The sequence below is a fragment of the Triticum aestivum genome, chromosome 4D, assembly GCF_018294505.1.
Source record: "Triticum aestivum cultivar Chinese Spring chromosome 4D, IWGSC CS RefSeq v2.1, whole genome shotgun sequence".
Taxonomy (NCBI): Eukaryota; Viridiplantae; Streptophyta; class Magnoliopsida; order Poales; family Poaceae; genus Triticum; species Triticum aestivum.
Genome location: NC_057805.1, coordinates 24,635,434 through 24,652,607, shown reverse-complemented (window position 1 = coordinate 24,652,607; position 17,174 = coordinate 24,635,434).

Below are 17,174 nucleotides of genomic sequence, written 5' to 3'. Positions count from 1 at the left end.
TCAACGAGCTAGTCAAGTAGAGGCATACTAGTGACACTCTGTTTGTCTATGTATTCACACATGTATCATGTTTCCGGCTAATACAATTCTAGCATGAATAATAAACATTTATCATGATATAAGGAAATAAATAATAACTTTATTATTGCCTCTAGGGCATATTTCCTTCAGTCTCCCACTTGCACTAGAGTCAATAATCTAGTTCACATCGCCATGTGATTCAACACCAATAGTTCACATCACCATGTGATTAACACCCATAGTTCACATCGTCATGTGACCAATACCCAAAGGGTTTACTAGAGTCAATAATCTAGTTCACATCGCTATGTGATTAACACCCAAAGAGTACTAAGGTGTGATCATGTTTTGCCTGTGAGATAATTTTAGTCAACGGGTCTGTCACATTCAGATCCGTAAGTATTTTGCAAATTTCTATGTCTACAATGCTCTGCACGGAGCTACTCTAGCTAATTGCTCCCACTTTCAATATGTATCTAGACCGAGACTTAGAGTCATCTAGATTAGTGTCAAAACTTGCATCGATGTAACCTTTTACGATGAACCTTTTGTCACTTCCATAATCGAGAAACATATCCTTATTCCACTAAGGATAATTTTGACCACTGTCCAGTGATCTACTCCTAGATCACTATTGTACTCCCTTGCCAAAATCAGTGTAGGGTATACAATAGATCTGGACACAGCATGGCATACTTTATAGAACCTATGGCCGAGGCATAGTGAATGACTTTCATTCTTTTTCTATCTTCTGCCATGGTTGGGCTTGGAGTCTTACTCAATTTCACACCTTGTAACACGGGCAAGAAACTCTTTCTTTGACTGTTCCATTTTGAACCACTTCAAAATCTTGTTAAGGTATGTACTCATTGAAAAAACTTATCAAGCGTCTTGATCTATCTCTATAGATCTTGATGCTCAATATGTAAGCAGCTTCACCGAGGTCTTTCATTGAAAAACTCTTATTCAAGTATCCCTTTATGCTATCTAGAAATTCTATATCATTTCCAATCAGCAATATGTCATCCACATATAATATCAGAAATGCTACAGAGCTCCCACTTACTTTCTTGTAAATACAGGCTTCTCCAAAAGTATGTACAAAACCAAATGCTTTGATCACACTATCAAAGCGTTTATTCCAACTCCGAGAGGCTTGCACCAGTCCATAAATGGATCGCTGGAGCTTGCACACTTTGTTAGCTCCCTTTGGATCGATAAAACCTTCCGGTTGCATCATATACAACTCTTTTTCCAGAAATCCATTCAGGAATGCAGTTTTGACATCCATTTGCCAAATTTCATAATCATAAAATGCGGCAATTGCTAACATGATTCCGACAGACTTAAGCATCGCTACGGGTGAGAAGGTCTCATCATAGTCAATCCCTTGAACTTGTCGAAAACCTTTCGCAACAAGTCGAGCTTTATAGACAGTAACATTACCGTCAGCGTCAGTCTTCTTCTTGAAGATCCATTTATTTTCAATGGCTTGCCGATCATCGGGCAAGTCAACCAAAGTCCATACTTTGTTCTCATACATGGATCCCATCTTGGTTTTCATGGCCTCAAGCCATTTTGCGGAATGTGGGCTTACCATCGCTTCTTCATAGTTCGTAGGTTCGTCATGGTCTAGTAACATAACCTCCAGAACAGGATTACCGTACCACTCTGGTGCGGATCTTACTCTGGTTGACCTACGAGGTTCAGTAACAACTTGATCTGAAGTTCCATGATCATCATCATTAACTTCCTCACTAATTGGTGTAGGCGTCACAGGAACCTGTTTCTGTGATGAACTACTTTCCAATAAGGGAGCAGGTACTGTTACCTCATCAAGTTCTACTTTCCTCCCACTCACTTCTTTCGAGAGAAACTCCTTCTCTAGAAAGGATCCATTCTTAGCAACGAATGTCTTGCCTTCGGATCTGTGATAGAAGGTGTACCCAACAGTCTCCTTTGGGTATCCTATGAAGACACATTTCTCCAATTTAGGTTCGAGCTTATCAGGTTGAAGCTTCTTCACATAAGCATCGCAGCCCCAAACTTTAAGAAACGACAACTTTGGTTTCTTGTCAAACCACAGTTCATAAGGCGTCGTCTCAACGAATTTCGATGGTGCTCTATTTAACATGAATGCAGCCGTCTCTAAAGCATAACCCCAAAACGATAGCGGTAAATCAGTAAGAGACATCATAGATCGCACCATATCTAGTAAAGTACGATTACGACATTCGGACACACCATTAAGCTGTGGTGTTCTAGGTGGCACGAATTTGTGAAACTATTCCACATCGTTTTAATTGAAGATCAAACTTGTAACTCAAATATTTGTCTCCGCGATCAGATCGTAGAAACCTTATTTTCTTGTCACGATGATTTTCCACTTCACTCTGAAATTCTTTGAACTTTTCAAATGTTTCAGACTTATGTTTCATCAAGTAGATATACCCATATCTGCTCAAATCATCTGTGAAGGTCAGAAAATAACGATACCCGCCGCGAGCCTCAACACTCATCGGATTGCATACATCAGTATGTATTATTTCCGAATAAGTCAGTTGCTCGCTCCATTGTTCCGGAGAACGGAGTCTTAGTCATCTTGCCCATAAGGCATGGTTCGCAAGCATCAAGTGATTCATAATCAAGTGATTCCAAAAGCCCATCAGCATGGAGTTTCTTCATGCGCTTTACACCAATATGACCTAAACGGCAGTGCCACAAATAAGTTGCACTATCATTATTAACTTTGCATCTTTTGACTTCAATATTATGAATATGTGTATCACTACGATCGAGATCCAACGAACCATTTTCATTGGGTGTGTAACCATATAAGGTTTTATTCATGTAAACAGAACAACAATTATTCTCTAACTTAAATGAATAACTGTATTGCAATAAACATGATCAAATCATATTCATGCTCAATGCAAACACCAAATAACACTTATTTAGGTTCAACACTAATCCCGAAAGTATAGGGAGTGTGCGATGATGATCATATCAATCTTGGAACCACTTCCAATACACATCGCCACTTCATCCTTAACTAGTTTCTGTTCATTATGCAACTCCCGTTTCGAGTTACTACTCTTTAGCAACTGAACCAGTATCAAATACTGAGGTGTTGCTACGAACACTAGTAAAATACACATCAATAATCTATATATCAAATATACCTTTGTTCACTTTGCCATCCTTCTTATCCACCAAATACTTGGGGCAGTTCTGCTTCCAGTGACCAGTCCCTTTGCAGTAGAAGCACTTAGTCTCAGGCTTAGGTCCAGACTTGGGCTTCTTCACCTGAGCAGCAACTTGCTTGCCGTTCTTCTTGAAGTTCCCTTTCTATCCCTTTGGCCTTTTCTTGAAACGAGTGGTCTTGTTAACCATCAACACTTGATGCTCTTTCTTGATTTCTACCTTCGTCGATTTCAGCATCGCGAAGAGCTCGGGAATTACTTTCGTCATCCCTTGCATACTATATTTCATCACGAAGTTCTACTAACTTGGTGATGGTGACTAGAGAATTCTGTCAATCACTATTTTATCTGGAAGATTAACTCCCACTTGATTCAAGCGATTGTAGTACCCAGACAATCTGAGCACATGCTCACTGCTTGAGCTATTCTCCTCCATCTTTTAGCTATAGAACTTGTTGGAGACTTCATATCTCTCAACTCGGATATTTGCTTGAAATATTAACTTCAACTCCTGGAACATCTCATATGGTCCATGACGTTCAAAACGTCTTTGAAGTTCCGATTCTAAGCCGTTAAGCATGGTGCACTAAACTATCAAGTAGTCATCATATTGAGCTAGCCAAACGTTCATAACGTCTGCATCTGCTCCTGCAATAGGCCTGTCACCTAGCGGTGCATCAAGGACATCATTCTTCTGTGCACCAATGAGGATAACCCTCAGATCACGGATCTAATCCGCATCATTGCTAATAACATCTTTCAACATATTTTTTTTCTAGGAATATATCAAAATAAACATAGGGAAGCAACAACGCGAGCTATTGATCTACAACATAATTTGCAAAATACTATCAGGACTAAGTTCATGATAAATTTAAGTTCAATTAATCATATTACTTAAGAACTCCCACTTAGATAGACATCCCTCTAATCATCTAAGTGATCACGTGATCCAAATCAACTAAACCATAACCGATCATCATGTGAAATGGAGTAGTTTTCAATGGTGAACATCACTATGTTGATCATATCTATTTTATGATTCACGCTCGACCTTTCGGTCTCAGTGTACCGAGGCCATATCTGCAAATGCTAGGCTCGTCAAGTTTAACCTGAGTATTCTGCGTGTGCAAAGCTGGCTTGCACCCGTTGTAGATGGACGTAGAGCATATCACACCCGATCACCACGTGGTGTCTGGGCACGACGAACTTTGGCAACGGTGCATACTCAGGGAGAACACTTTTATCTTGAAATTTAGTGAGAGATAATCTTATAATGCTACCGTCAATCAAAGCAAGATAAGATGCATAAAAGATAAACATCACATGCAATCAATATAAGTGATATGATATGGCCATCATCATCTTGTGCTTGTGATCTCCATCGTAGCATCGTTGTCGTCTCGCCAACTATTGCTTCTACGACTATCGCTACCGCTTAGTGATAAAGTAAAGCAATTACATGGCGATTGCATTGCATACAATAAAGCGACAACCATATGGCTCCTGCCAGTTGCCGATAACTCGGTTACAAAACATGATCATCTCATACAATAAAATTTAGCATCATGTCTTGACCATATCACATCACAACATTCCCTGCAAAAACAAGTTAGACGTCCTCTACTTTGTTGTTGCAAGTTTTACGTGGCTGCTACTGGGCTTAGCAAGAACCGTTCCTACCTACGCATCAAAACCACAATGATAGTTTGTCAAGTTGGTGCTGTTTTAACCTTCGCAAGGACCGGGCGTAGCCACACTCGGTTCAACTAAAGTTGGAGAAACTGACACCCGCCAGCCACCTCTGTGCAAAGCACGTCAGAAGAACCAGTCTCGCGTAAGCGTACGCGTAATGTCGGTCCGGGCCGCTTCATCCAACAATACCGCCGAAGCAAAGTGTGACATGCTGGTAAGCAGTATGACTTATATCGCCCACAACTCACTTGTGTTCTACTCGTGCATATAACATCAACGCATACAACCAGGCTCGGATGCCACTGTTGGGTAACGTAGTAATTTCAAAAAAATTCCTACGCACACGCAAGATCATGGTGATGCATAGCAACGAGAGGGGAGAGTGTTGTCCACGTACCCTCTTAGACCGAAAGCGGAAGCGTTAACACAACGCGGTTGATGTAGTCGTACGTCTTCACGATCCGACCGATCAAGTACCGAACGCACGGCACCTCCGAGTTCAGCACACGTTCAGCTCGATGACGTCCGTCGAACTCCGATCCAGCCGAGTGTTGAGGGAGAGTTTCGTCAGCACGACGGCGTGGTGACGATGATGATGTTCTACCGATGCAGGGTTTCGCCTAAGCACCGCTACGATATTATCGAGGTGTAATATGGTGGAGGGGGGCACCGCACACGGCTAAGAGATCAATGATCAATTGTTGTGTCCATGGGGTGCCACCCTGCCCCCGTATATAAAGGAGCATGGGGGGAGGCGGTCGGCCAAGGAGGAGGGTGCGCCAAGGGGGGAGTCCTACTCCCACCGGGAGTAGGACTCCTCCTTTCCTTGTTGGAGTAGGAGAGAAGGAAAGAGGGGGAGAGGGAGAAGGAAAAAGGGGGCTGCACCCCTTGTCCAATTCGGACCAGAGGGGGGTGCGCGACTCCTTCCTTTTGGCCTCTCTCCTCTATTCCCGTATGGCCCAATAAGGCCCAATACTTCTCCCCGGCGAATTCCCGTAACTCTCCGGTACTCCGATAAATACCCGAATCACTCGGAACCTTTCCGAAGTCCGAATATAGTCGTCCAATATATCCATCTTTACGTCTCGGACATTTCGAGACTCCTCGTCATGTCCCTGATCTCATCCGGGACTCCGAACTCCTTCGGTACATCAAAACACATAAACTCATAATATAACCGTCATCTAACTTTAAGCGTGCGGACCCTACGGGTTCGAGAACTATGTAGACATGACCGAGACACGTCTCCGGTCAATAACCAATAGCGGAACCTGGATGCTCATATTGTCTCACACATATTCTACGAAGATCTTTATCGGTCAGACCGCATAACAACATACGTTGTTCCCTTTGTCATCGGTATGTTACTTGCCCGAGATTCGATCGTCGGTATCTCAATACCTAGTTCAATCTTGTTACCGGCAAGTCTCTTTACTCGTTTCGTAATACATCATCTCGCAACAAACTCATTAGTTGCAATGCTTGCAAGGCTTAAGTGATGTGCATTACCGAGAGGGCCCAGAGATACCTCTCCGACAATCGGAGTGACAAATCCTAATCTCGAAATACGCCAACCCAACAAGTACCTTCGGAGACACCTGTAGAGCACCTTTATAATCACCCAGTTACGTTGTGACGTTTGGTAGCACACAAAGTGTTCGTCCGGTAAACGGGAGTTGCATAATCTCATAGTCATAGGAACATGTATAAGTCATGAAGAAAGCAATAGCAGAATACTAAACGATCGTGTGCTAAGCTAACGGAATGGGTCAAGTCAATCACATCATTCTCCTAATGATATGATCCCGTTAATCAAATGACAACTCATGTCTATGTCTAGGAAACATAACCATCTTTGATCAACGAGCTAGTCAAGTAGAGGCATACTAGTGACACTCTGTTTGTCTATGTATTCACACATGTATCATGTTTCCAGCTAATACAATTCTAGCATGAATAATAAACATTTATCATGATATAAGGAAATAAATAATAACTTTATTATTGCCTCTATGGCATATTTCCTTCATTTTGACACTAGTTGGCGTGTACAAAAAATAGCAAAAACATACCCAAAATTTCTTAATCCACGCCAAAACTACTACCTAGTGCCAAAAATTTCTTACTAGTGCTATTATTTACAGTATAATGCAATCCCATAACATTCCGTAATGCTAGTACTAGTAGTAAATAATAGCCTCACCCCTTCGCTAAGGAACGATCTACAACTGGAAGGGACGAGGCCCTGCGGTTACTACGCTCTTATCTCCTCCTCGCCAATTCCCCGCCCCCCGAAAAGAAGGCAGTTCATCGCTGCTCCCATGGATTCGCCAGGCGGTTCTCCTCCTCGTCGGGGCTGGGAGAACTTGGACGACGATTCTCTGGGAGAAATCGCACGCCGCTCCGACGTCCTCACCGCAGCAAGACTCGGTGCTTCCTGCACCAACTTTTTCAAGACGGTGCTTAAACAGGCTTGGGAAAAGGCCATGCTTGTTGGTCTTCCATGCGTCCTCGAGGAGAAGGTTCTTCTATGGGACAATCCTTCGAACAGTCCACCGCTCCCTGGCCATGGTTGCACGTTGACTCCGCTAGAGTTGCCGACGTTGATAGGTAGTCGGATTTTGTCCGATGAGCAGGTCAGTAATGGAGTTTAATCATGTAGTACTTAGTTATTCCATTTCCATCCCATAATTGCTCCGCTGCCCACCGTCTTATATATAGGTCTGGGTCGGTGCCAACGAAGATTGGCTTGCATACCTCCGGCCGGATACCACCATCATTTTGCACAACATCCACAGCAGTGCGGCCATTCTGGTAGACCCCTTCTCCACCTTTGGGATCAGCCTTCCGGACTGGCTGGGCTTGAATACGTATGATGATGCCTACATGAGATTGAAGAAGATGGCAATTGCGGACCCGCCGACAAAGCGACGCGGCTACGACGATTACTATCTCATCGCGGTGTTCGACATAAGGATTGCCATCAATGCAAGAGGCAGTAACGGCAGAGGCTGGCGCTTGTTGGCGGCGGCAGATTTGTACCCCTACACGTTCGAAGACGCCATGCGCCATCTAGGCCGCATCTTCGCGGTGACAAGCCAGGGGACTTGTTTCATCTGGTTGCCATCCTACGGTACGGGAGATTACAAACGGAATGCACAAACCATCATTTGCATCCCTAACGGTACTCCATTATTTTGCAGGGACCAGTCATCCCCCGATCAAAATAAGATCGCCGATCCTAGATGTGCATTTGCATCCGCGATTCGGTCTAACCTGGAACCTTGTAGCTGACTTTGGCATATTGGGATCAACTATCTTAGCAGTCGTTACCCATGGTACCACTAATGTGCAACATGGTCACACAATCTACCACGATCGGACCGTCACCATCTACCCAGGTATTCCATTTTTTAACCCCCTCGCCTTCTCTTTCATTGTTGTACTACTTACTAGTACTAGTAGGAGTACTTTTTACCTTGGAGGACGCGTATAGCTAGCTAGGCCCTTGAAGACTTGAACCCACTAGCTGCCACCATTTTTGTTTTTCCATGTCTTACTATCTCATGCATGTAGCCAAGAGTGGCTATATATAATAAGACGGTTATTTTACTTCCTCTATACCGGAGTAGTACTATTTTCTGCACAGTATTACTGACCGCCATATTTGAGCACAACATTATTATGCATGGACCTTGACTATGTATGTCACCATGTGTCCAGATCTGAGATGCCGCGTGTACCAGATGAACGGCGCTGAGTTCGACCCCCGTGATGCTACGTGGGTGCCGAGGAACACTGTTGGAGAGTACTCGCTTTCCATTGGGGACAGCTACCCCATTGTGAAGCGGATGGCACCTCCCGTGCACGACACGGAAGGCCTGCCGTTCATGAAGCATGGTTGTGTCTTTAGTGTGCACCGCGAGATGAACGACATGCTGGGACACGCTATCCCTGATTTATGCCGCTTCAGCTTGGATGAGTCTCCATCGTGTGGAACCGGACTAGAAAGCTGCGACAATGATTCCCGTTGCCCATCGCTATGGATCGTGCCATCCATGAAGAACACCTGGGACTGGAACCTGGAGGAGGACCTATAGCCCATCTATAACGTGTAAGTGGAGAATGGTAAATTGTGAACGGTGGCGCTGTGAATATATGTAGACTAGTCGTGCACAAATTTATCACATGAATTGGAGATGAACTTGTGTGGCATACTGGCATTTGTCCTTTAGAATTTATTACTAGTAAATGTGTTATGTGTACGTGCAACTTGTGTGGTTGTTGCACGGGCTCCAACACGCTCTTTGAGAGAAAAAGGTGGCACAACTTTGGATATACGTGACGTGGCGGTATCATACAGTAGCATTGTTCGCTATAGTTGTAGTACACTCCTACTAGGACGACAACTCCTATAAAACCTTGCGCCTGGCTCTTTGCCTCTTCGGGAGGTTCAACAGTTTGTACTCGTGTGAACCTTGCACTTGGCTCTTCGCCTCTTCGGAAGGTCCAACAATGATGATTCTACAGTACAATATGCTTCTGGCAATCTGGCACCGATTGAATTGCTGCACGTCCACCGCGAGGGCGAGGGCGAGGGAGAGGGAGAGGGAGAGGGCGCTGTAGTCAAAATCCTCTCCTCGTCATACGAACCATTGCGCGCGTGGGCGAGGGAGAGGCGTAGTAAGCAAGCTGCTCCTCGTTCGGCGAGTTGACGGGACACATCAAAGCAGTACTAGTACTAGTCCATACTGCGTCCTTTTCGGTTAATATGGCTTAATTTGAAACGAGAAAAATACAGTGGCGGTCAACGTATGTAACAATACGCTCTTTACGGTCACTATATATAGTTTTGCGGTGATTATACGATCACTAGCTCATCATAGAGCACCGTATTGCACCCTACTGACCGGCCACATAGTCGACGTGGCACTTTGTTGACTGGTTAAACTGTCACCTGGTTTCTGGGTCCCACCTGTCAGTGGGCAGAGCAAAGAAATCAGTTAAATAAAACTTTACGCAGGCGCGACAGGAGTCCAAACCTTGCGCGCGAACCACCCTGGCTGTGTATGTGAGTGCATGCACGTGTACTCCCTCGGTCTTCCAACAAAGAGTGTACATCGGCTAAAAAACAAAGAGTGTAGTACATGATGTACATCTACACTTCCAATGCATTTAGCCTTTAATCTAAATCGATATTGATTGACTAATGCACCAACTTGTGCTCTAGGTATAGGCTACATGTCTATCCTTAGTTACAGCATGCAACGGCCTTCGTTTAATCTTCTTCTCTCAATGGTCGCATGCACACATAAGTCTGCTACTTTTGGGCCTTAATTATGCCCTGGTCAATGTGTAAATCTCTAAATGTACAGTCTTTCATGGACGTAGGGAGTAGGTTGAGCACTTGAGCGTGAGTGTGTGTGTTGCCTCGTGTGCTGTGTGCCACATGGGTGTGTGAGTGTTGCGTGCGTCCATGTGTACGTGTGAGTGTTGCATGTTGCATGCATGCATGGGGCTTACTCCCTCCCATTGACACGTTCATATTTCAAGCTTCCTCTGTTCCCTCCATATGGTGATACTCCCTCTGTTCCCAAATACGGAGTAAAAGCCTCCCTCTGTTCCCAAATATGGAGTATTTGTCTTTCTACAGATTTCAACAAGTGACTAGGGTACGGAGCAAAATGAGTGAAGTGAGTGTAGAGGCATAGGGATACTGTAGAAAGGAAGTCTTCGTGATCCATTATTCCCCATCTCGGTCAGAGAGAACTATTCAACTAGTCTTCGCTGTGAAGTGACAATACACGCTGCAGCAGATGGGACACGTAATTAACAAGCTGAACCAGCGTGTTGGTGTTACTAAATCAGCCTTATCGAGTACTGCCATCATGTTTGCCAGTAGAGCATGCTTCCGCAAATACGCCTACACACCTGTGTCCTCCATTAACTGACATATGGGCCCTCTTGTGGTAGACCCACATGTCATCGGTGTAACTATTTACACTCCGAAGGACAGTATTGGTAGTAGTACTAGTAGAATTGAGATTTAATGCACTTTCTTCCCCGTCTTCCACTCTTCTTCCTCCTCTCTTCCTCTTCCTCCTATCTACCCCATCATCGGCCGCACACCATTTACCCCCGCTCACTGCTCGCCCGCCCGTGCCATCTTCCTTGGTAGCTCGCGCGTACCGTATCCCCCCACTCACTGCTCGGCCACACGAGGAGAAGCTTCTTCGCTCGCCCGCCCGAATCCACTTCCCCGCTGGCTTGGAGGCACCGAAAACCCCAATGGCCGAACCGACTGACACGCAGAGCCGCGATTGGAATTCCCTCTCCGATGTTCTCTTGGAGCAGATTTGTAATCGTATGGACCTACTCAGCACCGTCCGTCTGGCAACATGCTCGGTGTCTTTGTACCGTCTACTCATCTGCAACCGGCCGGCTCTTTTCAAGACGCCCTGCTTGCTGATGCCCGATCCTCGCAGGTGGCCCAGACACCGACTTGACAATCCTACGGAGGTTGCCGTGGTGCCCCTCGACATGCTACCACTACCCGTCCACCTGTCCTTCATGCGCGGCCACTACTGGGCGGGCATGAAGGCCAACTGGATCGTCCTCATCCACCAATTCGGTAGACCTTGGCATCTCGTGGATATCTACACCCGACGAGAGATCGCCCTTCCATCATTGGGTACCGCCGCCATCGAGCCTCGTGGCCCGCCGGACACTCCTGCCTACTACGCACAAGATGCGTCAAGCTTTTGGCTCGACCTCTGTTTGCTGAAAGTTGTAATCTGCGAAGTGCCCACACCATCAGAAGACTACATGGATTACAAGCTCATTGCCTTGTTCAACATGGGATTAGTCTATCTGGAATCCGGTCGCCATACATGGTTATGGCTCATTGTCAATCCTGTTGAGGAACCATTTCTGTCTGATGCTATAATGCACGATGGCATCGTTTACGCGGTCGACGCACAGATTGGCTGCCTATACTGGTGGAATCTATTGTCGTGTAATTGTTCTATCTCATCTCATCTTTACCGTATGAATACGACTGCCGGTTCATTGTTACAAATTTAGAATAGATAGTATGTCTATAACCACATCATTGCTATATGTTCCTCTCATTTCCTAGATTTTTATGACCACACATGTTATTGTTAGAGTTGATATGAGAACAATTGGCATCTAATGATTGTTAGAATACATATTATGAGCATAACATCATGATTGGTATATGTTACTCTCATTTCCAAGATTTTTATAACAACGCATGTTATTGCGTAGAGTTGATATGAGAACAGTAGTAGTAAGTGCTATGGTAGAATATGAGTAGGCTCTTTCATAGCTGTCTTCCTCTCATTGTTACATGATGTTTGAACCATGACATATTGCTAGAATATGAAGGCCATTGCTTATTTTTTTAACTTGGGGTATGATTATGACCACGGCATTGCAATACTCTGTCTATGATATGTGCCACTGTTATAATAATCTTAATTCCACACATACTCTAAACATGATTGTTTATTTTTGTCCTTTTGGTCTCCAATTTGAATTGTTTCAGCAGACGCAAATGCGCTGGCCTTCATGATTCCAGGACCTTCTAACAGCCCCAAAATTGGGTTATCAATTTTTGTGTGCTGTTATTCCTTCCTGGCACTCATTTTCAAAACCTTTCTCCTGAGTTTTGCTGATGACTCCGAGACTTCTTGTCATTCCAACCTTTCAAAACTTGCTCATGTCTTTTTCAGTGGGTAAGACCTCAGTTGCATCATCTTAAACCCTCTCAAACTCTAATTCCAATTTTTTGGAATTTGAATGTGGCCTTTGTGTTTACAAAGGAGCTATCATTTTCTTTGATCTAGTGATCATCCCATCTCTTCCTAGAGAGCCTTCTACCTTTCTAACCCTTGGATTGCAAAAATATTGCCAAGTCCCATGAAATATTTTTGAATTAGGATTTATTCCTTTTCTTGCCTTTCTGAGGAATAAAATCCAAAGGCATAGCTAGCCATCTCCTAAATTCATGTGAATTGGTGGAGTTGATAATTATGCCTAATCCAAGCTCTGGAAATTATATTGGCCATAATTAAATAAGGAAAATTGCCTTTTCCTATTTAATACCAATATTGCATTTTTGCCATTTTCTAAAGGAACTACTATTTTTATAGCAGAGAAAATTCCCACCTAAATTGTGGAGCTTGTCCTTGCTATATAATCACTAGTTCCATCTTTATCTCATGTTCCATTGATCAAAAATTGGGCACACGATCCAATGCAAGTTTCTGCCTTCTCTGAAATTTTGCAAAGGAAGTGCCTTATTACTAATTGCTATTGGGCTGCAAATTGATAGGGTGATTATCCTTGATAAATCACCCAAGGATACCAAAGATGAGCTCAATCCATCCATCCTAGCTCCCTGTGCAATGTTTCAAATTTTCTGACCAGATTGTCACTTTGTGAAGGAAGTACCTTCATAGAGTTTCCAAATGTGATGAAACTTTGCCATACTCTCAAGTATCCCAAATCATTAGCCTTCACCCAAATTCAGCTCATTTCATAGAACTACGTGAGCACAGGAGCAATTCTTGCTTTCTGTCCAACATTTCAGTTTGTGAAGCAAGTATATTTTATCTTGCTCCATTATGGCTGAAAATAATTCCAAGCCTTCTCCTATCCATCTAACGCACCTAACCAAGAGTTTTTCTAATTTCAATTAGCCAATATTTTCCTAGAATGTTCCCAAGTTTCTGGTCAAAAGTGATGCTTGTGAAGCAAGTACCAATTTGGCAAGTCCATTTGGTGTGATCTTTTTACAGCATCTACTTATGACCAAATCATGAGGATTTGACAAGTTATAGCTCAATCCAACACTCCTAGTGAGTGCTTGTTCATCATCTAGTTTCTGGACCAGAATTGGTAGTTGCACTACAACTATATTAAACCTATGTCCTAATGATCTCATAATTACCAGTACCGTAGTCCTTGCTACCCTAAGTCTCCTAGACATCAATTTTACCTTTTACCCTCTCTGGTTTACTCTCTAGAGTGTGGCCAAGTTTGCAACAGCAAACTTGTGGAGCTTGGTTTACTCATCTCAATTTGTCACTGCCCGTTTCTTTACCGTAGTACACTCTCTCTTCGAAGCACTATGCGGTAGACATGAGCTAGCACCAGTAAAAACTCCAGAGCACGCCATGTCCGTGGTGATCACGTGGGAAGCCAGCCAAAACGGTGGTCTAGCCACTGTTCTTGTTGGCAGCGTTGCTGCGACCGTCTCTGGCCTCGCCATTAATGTCCTACAGCACCACCGCGGCGTCCTCTTCCCCTGGACCTCTAGCCCCCTCCGTTTTCTTCTCCGACGAGCCGTGGCAAAGGTCGAACAGTCTGCACCATGAGCTCGTCTTCTTCCTCGCCGGTGTCTGCTTCCTCCTCTCGTCCGCGAGCGCCTCTCGTCTCCGTGAGCCTCTGCTGCTCGTCTTGACCCCCCTCGTCGCTTTCCCGTCCCTCCCCGTGAGCCCTGCGCGCGCTAGAGCCCTTGCCGGACTCATTCGGCGGCGACAGGCTCGGCATCTCCTGGCCCACCTATTTAGAGGCCTTCCCCCGAGACCTCGAGCACTCCAGCAGCTCCCCCTTCCTCCCAGCACCCTCCCTAGCCAGTCGCCTGAGCTCCAGGAGCTCCCCATCCTCTCCCCATCGCCATGGCCGCCGCCTCGGGTGCTGCTCGATTCCGGCGATGCCGTGCTCCTCTCGCCGTTCCTCCACCACCAGCGCATCCCCTAGGTCCGGCGAGCCTCCCTCTGGCCTCGGTCCCTCTTCTCTCTCACCGGAGCACCAAACCCACCCGAGCCCGAAGCCCTTTGCCGCCGCAGGCCCTACTGCTCCCGCTACAGAGCTCGTCGGCGGCAGCAACCACCCCCACGGGATGCGCCACTCCTCGAGGAGCACGCCGGTGGCCGGAGCCTCGCCGGAGGTGGCCCGTGTCGCCGGGGCTCGTCGCCGGAGCGAGGCCGTCCTCTGCCCCGTGGGCGCGCATCGGGGAGAAGAAGGAGACGGCCAGGAGAGGCATTGACCAGGCCAGGCGGGCCCCACGCCTTGCCCTGACCCCACCTGGCAGCGACCCTGGCGCCCGGCCCCGCCTCTGCCGCGTTGACTGGTCCAGAGCCACGTCGGATAAGTGGCGGCGCCTCGCCATGAAGCCGTTTTCCCGAACCGAAAACGTATTTCAGAAAAGACGCGTTCTGTTTAAACTGCCAGGGACCTGTTTGTAGAAATATTTTACACACTAGTCCCTGAGCTTTAAACGTCCGTATCTTTTTAACCGTAGCTCCAAATTAGGTGATTCCAAAGCCCACGTCTTTGTTTCGTCAAGCCCGTTCTGATGGAATAATTTTCACCGTGTTTGAACATTCTAAAAATGACCATTTTGCCCTAGTCCGTAAACAGCACCCTCCGAGAGAGAACTGTTTCCGCCAAATCTTTCCGTGATCGTTTCACACTTCTTCCCGGAGTATTTGTCGACCCCCAGGCAAGCCAACCTCTTATCGTGAGCCCTGAACTTTCATGTTGACTTTGCTTGCACCTTGTGTGTGTGTAGTTGCAGTTGTTTCTTATCGTTTTCGTTGCAGTCATTTCATTATGCCTGTCATGCATGCTTGTGTTTTCATGATATCTCTTGCCATGCTAACTAGAATGTTGTTATTGATAATGCCATGTCACTACTCTACTTTATTTTCTTGACATCGTCATAAAATGCTAGGATGATTGTAATACACCGTGGATATGTTAGTACTTGGTATTGTCATGTTCTTTATGCTGTAGTTGTTCACTTGAGAAGCTCATTATTTTATTAAAGCATTTGTATGATGTATGCTCATTGTTGCATTCATGTTCATGATGACGGAGAAGGGAATAAAATGACTTAATAATAACAAACCTCCTCCGTCATCGATGGGATCGAGTCATAGTGCCACCAAATCAAACTTTTTCAGTGCAACCACATTTGCCTTTATGGGAAGGCCTTAATGCGATCTATTATCGTGCCTGTCGCTGGTGCCTCCAACGAGGGAAGGTTATGGGCATGCGCTACCCTGATCAGGTAGGCGGACATAAGCCTTGTGTGCCCGTTGTTGTTGTTATGGTACCGGGTCCCCGTTTGGGACCGTTTATGTTTGGCCATGACGGTGGCCGTTGGTGTCTTTGGTAGACACGAGGCCACCCAGGACTAGCCCAGTGGGGAGTGAGTCGGAGTGGCCGGGAGAGTGTCATGACAGTAGGTCGGTTTCGTCGGAATGCTGTTGGTCCACCCGAATGGGATGACGAGGCCATGGGTTCCGTGGTGTGGGTACAGTGCGCTACCTCTGCAGAGTGTTTATAAAGTCTATCGATAGCAACACAGTTCGTAGTAGGTCACACTATTGGGTCTTGGTCGAAATGGAGGATAAACCTGAAATAATTAATTTAAGTAATGTGGTAACAAGAATGTGGTGACTTGGACTATGAGATAGTCGTGAGAAGTCACGGCGATGTTTGAATATGATCACGAGACGAGGTCTCGGTGAGTGTTGGAGACCAAGTGTTGGTTATGGTTGTGATCGCCGGAAAGATCATCGTTTGGTTACGGTAACCCGTTGAACCGAGTATGGTTCCGTTTGTGATCCGTGAGTGATCACCATTCGGTTGCGAGGCAATCCGTTGGTAAGGGAGTCCGAGGGAGTCGGTGCGCAAGTTTGGTTGCATTGCATGAGTAATATGTTTGCATTTAAAGAACCACGGCAGAATAGGAGATGGTTGCATAAAGTTAACATGTTATACCTGCATTGAATATGACCGATAGTTTATTTTTCAGTATCGTTTCATGATGCCATGCCATGCTTTGATTGATATGTTAAATTTTGCCATGATTGAGATGATATGTTATGTTTTGCTATTGCCATGTTAGAAGCATACTTTGAGATGCCATGTTAGTAGATGCTATGATGTTGTTCATGCTCAGTTGATCTATATCATGCCATGTTTAGTAATTGATATGAGATAGGTTGTTGCATACACTTTGTTCCTGCTTTGTCTTCTGCTTGTTTGGATGCTATGTATTTGGTTGTCTTGCAAGTACATTCAATGTACTGACCTGGCGTGTCATGCCAGTTTTGTAGGTCGTGTCCAAATTGCTCGCTTGTTCCGTCGTGCTAGTCTGTAATCTTGCGAGTCCTGTGAGTTGTGGAGCCCAGCCAGAGTGATGTGCTGCCAAGA